Below are 10,142 nucleotides of genomic sequence, written 5' to 3'. Positions count from 1 at the left end.
TATTTCTTCTTTAATGATGGATTCCAGCAATTTCCCAACTACGGACGTTAAGCTAACCGGCCTGTAGTTACCCGCCTTTTGTCTACCTCCTTTTTTGAACAGTGGCGTCACATTAGCTGTTTTCCAATCAGCCGGCACTTCCCCAGAGTCCAGCGAATTTTGATAAATTACAACCAACGCATCCGCTATTACTTCTGCCATTTCTTTCAGTACCCTGGGATGCATTCCATCCGGGCCCGGGGACTTGTCTACCTTTAGTCCCATTAGCCTACCAAGCACAACCTCTTTAGTAATAGTAATCGTTTGAAGGACCTCACCCCCTACAGTCCCATGACCATCAATTTTCGGTAAGCTATTTGTGTCCTCTACCGTGAAGACCGACACAAAAAACTTGTTTAAGGCCTCGGCCATTTCCTCGTTTCCCATTATTAAATTCCCCTTCTCGTCTTCTCAGGGTCCAACATTTATTTTAGCTACTCTTTTCCTTTTTATATATTTGTAAAAACTTTTACTATCAGTTTTTATATTTTGTGCTAGTTTAGTTTCATAATCTATCTTTCCTTTATTTATCGCTTTCTTAGTCGTTCTTTGTTGTTGTTTAAAGCTTTCCCAATCTTCTAATTCCCCACGTGTTTTGGCCACTCTGTGTGCATCGGTTTTTAATTTAATACTCTCCTTTATTTCCTTAGTTATCCATGGCTGGTTATCCCTTTTCTTACATTCCTTTTTTATCACAGGAATATATTTTTGCTGAGTACTGAGAAAAATCTCCTTAAAAATCCGCCACTGTTGCTCAGCTGTCCTACCAACTAGTCTGCGCTCCCAGTCTACATTAGCCAATTCTGCCCTCATCCTATTGTACTCCCTTCTATTCAAGCAGAGGACACTGGTTTGGGACCCTACTTTCTCTCCCTCCATTTGTATTAGAAATTCAACCATATTGTGATCACTCATTGCAAGAGGATCCCTCACAAGAAGATCATTAATTTTACCTGTCTCATTACACAGGACCAGATCCAAGGTAGCTCGCTCCCTCGTAGGTTCTGTAACATACTGTTCGAGGAAACTATCCCGACAGCATTCTAAGAACTCTTCCTCAAGTCCACCGCGTCCGACTTGAGTCAACCAATCAATGTGCAGGTTAAAATCCCCCATGATTATTGCTGTTCCGTTTTTGCACGCATCCATTATTTGCTTGTTTATAGCCCGAACCACCTCAAAGTTATTATTTGGGGGCCTATAGACCACACCCACCAGTGACTTTCTCCCCTTACTATTCCTTATCTCCACCCACAACGATTCCACATTCTGCTCCTGAAAGCCTATATCGTCTCTCACTTCCGCCCTGATGTTATCTTTAATTAACAGAGCTACCCCACCTCCTTTTCCTTCCTGTCTATCCTTCCGAAATGTCTGATACCCCTGGATATTCAGTTCCCAATCCTGGTCACCCTGCAACCACGTTTCTGGAATGGCCACTAGATCATACCCATTTGTACCAATTTGTTCCATCAACTCATTCACTTTGTTTCGAATGCTACGTGCATTCAGGTAAAGTGCCTTTATGCTAGCCTTTATATGGACCCGATTTGTTAGTGCATTCTTTTGATTGCACGCTCTGTCCCTACCTGTCACAAACTGGTTATCCTTCCCCAGACCATCTCCTTGCAGTGCGTTGACCACCTCCCTTCTTGTGTTTGTCACCTTTTTTACTCTGCCTGAGCCCTTGACTCCTTTAACGAGATGAATGTCCTCATCATTAACCCTCACTCGTACCCTCTCCTTACCTTTGATTTTGTAATTCCCCATACCCCTGAACCCTCCCCCCCACTATTTAGTTTAAAGCCCTATTTACAGCCCTGGTTATACGATTCGCCAGGACTCTGGTCCCAGCACGATTCAGATGAAGACCATCCCATCTGAACAGGTCCCATCTTCCCAATACTGGTGTCAATGTCCCATGAATTCAAACCCATTCCTCCCACACCAATCTTTGAGCCACGCATTTACCTCCTTAATCTTATTGACCCTGCGCCAATTCGCTTGTGGCTCAGGTGGTAATCCAGAGATTACCACCTTGTTGGTTCTGCTTTTTAATTTGGCTCCCAGCTTTTCATATTCCCTCTGCAGAACCTCTGTTCCTGTTCTGCCTATATCGGTGGACCTACGTGGTGCCAACAATATAGGCAGAACTGTCTGGGGCAGATGTTATACTCCCAGAAATGTGATTATCCCTTTCTTGTTCTTCAGTTCAAACCATATGACCTGATTTAATGATACCTTTATTAATTACAATATTATACATCAGTGTTCATATTAGTCGAAGAGTGGGAACTATTTTCACCTCCTACAGTGTTCATTGATCAAGTGCTGACGCAATGAGGAATATGGTAACTATATTCAAATTGGAGCTTCAATCAGGGCACACATCTCATGGAGAGTGTGACTGTCCAGAGGAACCATATCCACTTAGAATGTATAAGTGTAGAGATATAATTCATAAATTACCAGAGCTTAATATCAAAACTCCGTCAAATCAAACAGATCATATATACATTTTAACATAATACAAACCTGCCAGGCTGTCAGAAACCAAGTGAAGGATCATTTAATTCACCATTGATCACCAAACTCCACATTTCCCTTGAGAATATTCTCTACCACGGGAATCAGTCTGGTTTCACCCTGCATTGGGAGTAAATCTTTAACCAATGGGATTAGCCAGTGTGGAGTCTCAGTGAACATGATCCCACCTGGAACCAGGTTGTGGAGATCTGTGGGACTCACTGGATTTCACTGGGCAGCTGTCTGTGTCACATCTGATGTAGAGAGTTAATGATAACTCTTGGGAAATGCCCGATCCCAGAGCTAACAGCTGTTGTACTGATGGGGGAAGATGGATTTATTCACTGGTTTGGCTAAAGGCAACGCTTTAGTCAAATTGATCTTAGTCATGCTTATCTCCAGATGAATGTGGATCCAGATTCACAACAATATTTGACTATTGTGACACACCAAGGGCTATTCAGATATACAAGACTTCCATTTGGTATCACGTCTGCACCTGTGTTGTTCCAATGTTCCATGGATCAAGTTCGAAGCAGATGAGAAAGAGTCCAGTATTTCACAGGTGATGTCTAAGTCACTGGAAAGAATGAGGAAGAACATCTCCACAACCTAGATGCCGCACTCCAGAGACGAGAAGATCACGGATTAAGAGTACGGAAAGATAAATGTGATTTTTTTCCAATCTTCTGTTGACTATCTGGGTCATGTCATAGATGCAAAGAGACTGCACAAATTGCCTTCAAAAGTCAAAGCCATGACTGAGGCACCTGCACCTCAACATCAATCATCTTAGTTCTCCTTTGGTCTTATTCAAGTATTATTTACGAAAGGTTTGTCACTAATCTAGCGACTATTCTTAAACCTTTGCACAACCTTTTGTGTCGTGACAGGAAATGGAAATGGGTGGGTCCGTGTGAGAAAACCTTCATACAAGCTAAAGAGGCACCAGTAAAGTCAGAAGTCCTGACACACTTGAATCCGAATTTACCTTTGCAATTGTCATGTAACGCATCATGGTATGGGATGGAGGCAGTAGTTTCTCACGTAATGCCCGATGGGAAAGAGAAGCCGATAGCTTTTGCATCAACACCTTGAACAAAGCAGAAATGAACGAAGCACACACACAAAAAGAAGCTTCAGGAATCATTTTCAGAATTAGGCCAACGCCTATGTGGAAGGAAATTTACTTAATTAATGGATAATCAACCACTAAGAATGATTTTTGGGCCTCATGCTGGAATTCCATTTCTCACAGTCAGCCAGACATACTATAAAATATCGTAAGTCAAGTTTCCAAAGGAAAGCTGAGTTATTAAAGAAATTATTTTTGGTGGTCCGGGCTCGATACCCAAATCGAGGAGAGAGCGGCGATCTGTTTGTCTTGTGCAAAAGTTCAGAACCTGTCGCCACTAGCGCCATTTCACCTGTGGGAATGCTCGCAAGGACCATGGTCAGCTCTACTGAGGGTCATTGATTCTATTCACTCTCCACACATGCTCTCAGACCTGCTGAGATTTTCCAGCATTTTAGTTTAAGTGTATTTGTGAGTGTCACAAGTAAGCTTATGTTAACACTGCAATGAAGTTGTTGTGAAAATCCCCTAGTCGCCACACTCCGCCACCTGTTCGGGTTACATTGAGGGAGAGTTTTAGCATAGCCATTGCACCTAAGCAGCACGTCTTTTGGACTGAGGGAGGAAACCAGAGCAACAGAGTAAACCCAGGGAAACACTGGTAGAACGTGCAGAGTCCCCACATAGTGCCCCAAGCCGGGAATAGAACCCGGATCCCTGGCACTGTGAGTCAGTGGTGCTAACCACAGAGCCACCGTGCCACCCTTTGTTTCAGATTCCAGCATCCACAGTATTTTGCTTTTATTTCAACAAAAGCAATTTGCATTTATATAGCTCCTTTAACGTTATAAAATATTCCAAAGTCCTTCACTGGCGCAAAATCAGGCAAGTTTATTGTCTTATTGTCCTGACTGGACAGGTGAGTAAAAGCTTGATCAAAGAGGCAGATTTTAAAAAGATTTTTAAGGGATAGAAGGGAATAAATTCTGGAGCTCTGGACCCAGGCAGATGAAGGCACGGCTGACAATGGAGGGATGAAAGAAATGAGGGATGCAGAATTGAAAGAACGCTGAAACTTTGAATGGTCACAGCATTGGAGAATGTTAAAGAGATCGGAAGGAGTGAGATCATTCAGAAAATTGAACATGAGAATGAGAACTTTAAAATCGAGACATTTCTGAACTGATTCCCAATGTCAGTCAGTGAGCACAGGATGCAGGGTCGACAGGCAGCTGGAGTGAATAAGATCCAGTTTCATAATATGAGTGAGCATGGGGAAATAAATTTCTCTCTGTGCAACCACACTTTCATTCAGCAGTTAAATGGTTAATGTGTTCACCTTTTAAGTTATCAAATCCTGCATTGAAACATCTGACACTGGCTCTTAGTTTGAAAGTCCAAACATGAGAAATTCGATGGGGTTTTGACACAGTTTCAGGAAGAAACCCAGTGATTCGTTCGAGAGGCATGAACTCCTATTGAACTCAATGACAGCAATTAATTACAAATTGTTTGTAACTAACTTTATTCATAATTCAGAGTTTTTAAACTGGCTCAATGATGTATTTTCCAAATAGCATCTTCCAGTCGGAGGACGGAGACAGTCAGAGTCATTCCAGCACAACAGGAAGCCATTTTGCCCATCGAGATGTAATACAAATCTCAAATTACAAAGATCAGCTCCAATTACTGAAGTGTGATTTGCTGAAAGAAAACCAGGAACAACATCACGTTTGGTAGCAATGAGTTTACAAAGAGAAAACGAGCAGACTCTACATGGAAGCACAGAATCTGCAGGTTAGGATAAGATTTGTCTGCTCCACTACTTTGTCTTTCTTTATTTGACGGCATTTTCTCAGTCAGATTATGTTACACAAGCAACCTAACCCGCACATCTTTGGACTGTGGGAGGAAACCAGAGCACCCGGAGGAAAGCCACACAGACACAGTGAGAATGTGCAAACTCCACACAGTCACCCGAGGCCGGAATTGAGCCTGGTTCCCTGGCGTTGTGAGGCAGCAGTGCTAACTGCTGTGCCGCCCATGCAGCCGTAAATTGTACCGGTTCACAGGCTCTCAAGAAACCGATCCTGCACATCTTTGGAGTGCAGACTGTGCAGACTCTGCACAGACAGTGACCCAAGCCGGGGAGTGAACCCGGGTCCCTGGTGCTGTGAGGCAGCAGTGCTAACCACTGAGCCACCGTGCCGCGTCTATATAGATAGAACATAGAACAGTGCAGCACAGAACAGGCCCTTCGTCCACAATGTTGTGCCGAGCTTTATCTGAAACCAAGATCAAGTTATCCCACTCCCTATCATCCTGGTGTGCTCCATGTGCCTATCCAATAACTGCTTAAATGTTCCTAAAGTGTCTGACTCCACTATCACTGCAGGCAGTCCATTCCACACCCCAACCACTCTCTGCGTAAAGAACCTACCTCTCATATCCTTCCTATATCTCCCGCCATGAACCCTATAGTTATGCCCCCTTGTAATAGCTCCATCCACCTGAGGAAATAGTCTTTGAATGTTCACTCTATCTATCCCCTTCATCATTTTATTAACCTCTATTAAGTCTCCCCTCAGCCTCCTCCGCTCCAGAGAGAACAGCCCGAGCTCCCTCAACCTTTCCTCATAAGACCTACCGTCCAAATCAGGCAGCATTCTGGTAAATCTCCTCTGCACTCTTTCCAGCGCTTCCACATCCTTCTTATAGTGAGGTGACCAGAACTGCACACAATGTTCCAAATGTGGTCTCACCAAGGTCCTGTACAGTTGCAGCATAACCCCACGGCTCTTAAACTCCAACCCCCATTAATAAAAGCTAACACACTATAGGCCTTCTTCACAGCTCTATCCACTTGAGTGGCAACCTTTAGAGATCTGTGGATATGGACCCCAAGATCTCTCTGTTCCTCCACAGTCTTCAGAACCCTACCTTTGACCCTGTAATCCACATTTAAATTAGTCCTACCAAAATGAATCACCTCACATTTATCAGGGTTAAACTCCATTTGCCATTTTTCAGCCCAGCTTTGCATCCTATCTATGTCTCTTTGCAGCCTACAACAGCCCTCCAACTCATCCACTACTCCACCAATCTTGGTGTCATCAGCAAATTTACTGATCCACCCTTCAGCCCCCTCCTCTAAGTCATTAATAAAAATCACAAAGAGCAGAGGACCAAGCACTGATCCCTGTGGCACTGCGCTAGCAAACTGCCTCCAATCCGAAAATTTTCCATCCACCACCACTCTCTGTCTTCGATCAGACAGCCAGTTATCTATCCAATCGGCCAACTTTCCCTCTATCCCACACCTCCTCACTTTCATCATAAGCCGACCATGGGGGACCTTATCAAACGCCTTACTAAAATCCATGTATCTGACATCAACTGCCCACCTTCATCAACACACTTAGTTACCTCCTCAAAAAATTCAATCAAATTTGTGAGGCACGACTTGCCCTTCACGAATCCGTGCTGACTATCCTGGATTAATCATCATCTTTCTAAATGGTCGTAAATCCCATCCCGAAGGATCTTTTCCTTCAATTTACCAACCACCGAAGTAAGACTAACCGGTCTATAATTACCAGGGTCATTTCTATTCCCTTTCTTAAACAGAGGAACAACATTCGCCATTCTCCAGTCCTCTGGCACTATCCCCGTGGACAGCGAGGACCCAAAGATCAAAGCCAAAGGCTCTGCAATCTCATCCCTTGCCTCCCAAAGAATCCTAGGATACATTTCATCAGGCCCAGGGGACTTATTGACCTTCAGTTTGTTCAAAACTACCAGGATATCCTCCCTCCGAACATCTATTTCCTCCAGCCTATTAGCCTGTAACACCTTCTCTTCCTCAAAAACATGGCCCCTCTCCTTGGTGAACACTGAAGTCTACTACTACTAATATCGTGGTAACAAGAGATTGTAATATTCTGAAATATATCTGACGCACCAGTAAAGATCTCAATGCTCTGCTTCTGATTTTAATATTTACATCTGATCCTGACATTGAAATTATCCTCATTACAGAGTCTCAGAATCAGAGAACATCTGTCAATATCATGGCTGAAGGTTCAAACAAGGGAGAATATCCAACATCTTCAACAAGAATGAGCATGGACACAGGTAGGATCACAAAACAATACAAATAGAATTTCTGTCCTATATGCAGCTCACACAGAAAGAGGAAACGGGACAGGGACTGAGTAGAAAGTGGGAGTGATTGAGCATCTGGAGCAGGTTTGTCCAAGGTTCGGCGCGGCGTCCGGGTGTGACCCGTGAAGATCCTCCACGCGGCCCCAGAGGCAGTTTTCAAATTGTTGTCAAACAGCTGAGTTCCAATTCAAGATTCAGAGGTTGTTTCTCTCCCCCATTTGCTGCTGATAGGCCGACTAGTGAGAGTATCAGCAGCTAATGAACAAGAGAAGTAATCCATGATTGGTGGAGTAGTGAACAATGTGCTGAAGGCTGGTGTTGGGCAGATGTGGCGGGGCCGGGAGAATAAACTCGCTGATCTATTAGTGTTTTGAAACCCACATTCCCATCTATCCTCAATAACCTTTGGTTTGATTGCAGAACAAGAATGTACCCACCTCCAATTTAAAATATTTAATGACCCCACCTCCAACCTCTTCTCAGGCAGAGAGCTCCAGAGGGGCACATCAGCTCTCAGAGAATCTCTTAATCTTTGACCTAAAAAGGCAGATCCTAATTTTAAAACAGTGCCCACTAGTTCTGGACTTGCCCACAAGATTAAAAATCCTTTTCATGTCCTTGTTGTGAATACTCTTCAGCATCTTAAATACTTCAGTTCAGTCACTGCTCACTTTTCTGAACTCGAGTGGAAACAATCCCAGTCTATACAACCTTTCCTCAGAAGACAACCCGCTCATTCATGTATCAGTCCAGTTAACTTCCTCTGAATCACCTCCAATGCATTTTCTTCCTTTCTGAAATAAGGAGCCCAAAAACTGCATGCAATATTCGAGATCTGCTCTCACCAAAGCCCTGTATAGCTGAGGCATAATATCCTTTCGAAATTAAATTCCCTTTGTAATAAAGGATAGCATTCCATTAGCCTTAATTACTTGCTGCACCTACATGTTAACTTCTTGTGACTCATGTCTGCAGCTCTGAATTTTGCAGTCATTCTCCTGCTTAATAATACTCTGCTTTCTTATTCTTCCTGCCAAAGCAAACAACTTCGCATTTTCTCACATAACACTCTATCTGCCAGATTTTACCCACTCACTCACCCATGCGCAACCTCCTTTGGCGGAGTTTTCCCGTCCTGCCTGCCACAGTAATGGTAGCAGGCGGGACATGGACCATGCAAAGGTCTATTGACCTCGGGCAGGAATTTCCGGCATTGGGGCGAGTGCGGCAGGAAAATCCTGCTCCTTGTGTCCTTCACAACATATTTTCCTATCAATCTTTGTGTCTTATGTAAATTTAGCCATGATGCCTTCACTTCATTTATTTCATTGATATAAAGTGCAACAAGTTGCAGCCCCAGCACAGACCCCTGCGGGACTCCACTTGTCTCATCCTGCCAATCAGAAAAACACCCATTCATAAATATTCTGTGTTTTTTGCCAGCCAGCCAATCTTCTATCAATACTAATATGTTACCCCCTAAACTGTGAGCTTTTATTTTCCACTAAACATTGACATGGCACCTTAGCAAATGGCCTCTGGAAATCCAAGTGCAGCGTGTCTGCAGGCTCTGCTTTATCTACAGAGCACATTACTCCTTCAAAGAATGCCAATAAATCAGTTAAACACAACCTGCTTTGCGGAAAACCATACTGACATTTTCAAATTTCCTTGAGTTTTTCAAGTACCCGTCTGTAATCTTCTTAATGATCGATTTGTACGCCTTACCCACAACAGGCGTCAAACTAGCTGGCCTATAGTTTCCTGTTTTCTGCCTCCATCCCTTATTGAATACATGGGTTAAATTTACTGGTTCTTCACCTGATGGAACCTTTCCAGAAGCGAGGGAATGTTAGGAAATTAACAGCAACGCATCTACTACCTCATTAGCCACCTCTTTAAGATCCTGGGATGAAGTTCATCAGGAGCTGGAGATTTGTCAGTCCACAGTTCCTGCAGTTTGCTCCGTACCAATCCTCCCAGTGATTGTAACTTCAAGTTCCTCTCTCCCTTCAACCTCTTGATTTACACCTATTACTGAATGTTGTTTGTATCCTCCAGTGTGAATAAAGCAGCAAAATATTTGTTCACTTTATCTGCTATTTTATTATCTTCTATTAACTCCCAATTCTCACTCTACACAGGACCAACACCCACTGTACCTGCTCTTTTCTTGTTTAAATAATTATAAAACTCATGCTATCTGTTTTTACTGTCTTTTATCAGCTATTGTTTATTTAAGTTTAGAATAAAAGTCTCAGACCCACTGTTCGCCGTCAGACTGGCACCGGGCAGGCAACATTCTTTTGCATTCTTGTTCTTTGCTGCACTGAACAGT

This window comes from Mustelus asterias, unplaced genomic scaffold (assembly GCF_964213995.1).
Source record: "Mustelus asterias unplaced genomic scaffold, sMusAst1.hap1.1 HAP1_SCAFFOLD_250, whole genome shotgun sequence".
Taxonomy (NCBI): domain Eukaryota; kingdom Metazoa; phylum Chordata; class Chondrichthyes; order Carcharhiniformes; family Triakidae; genus Mustelus; species Mustelus asterias.
Note: the sequence above shows the minus strand (reverse complement) of the source record.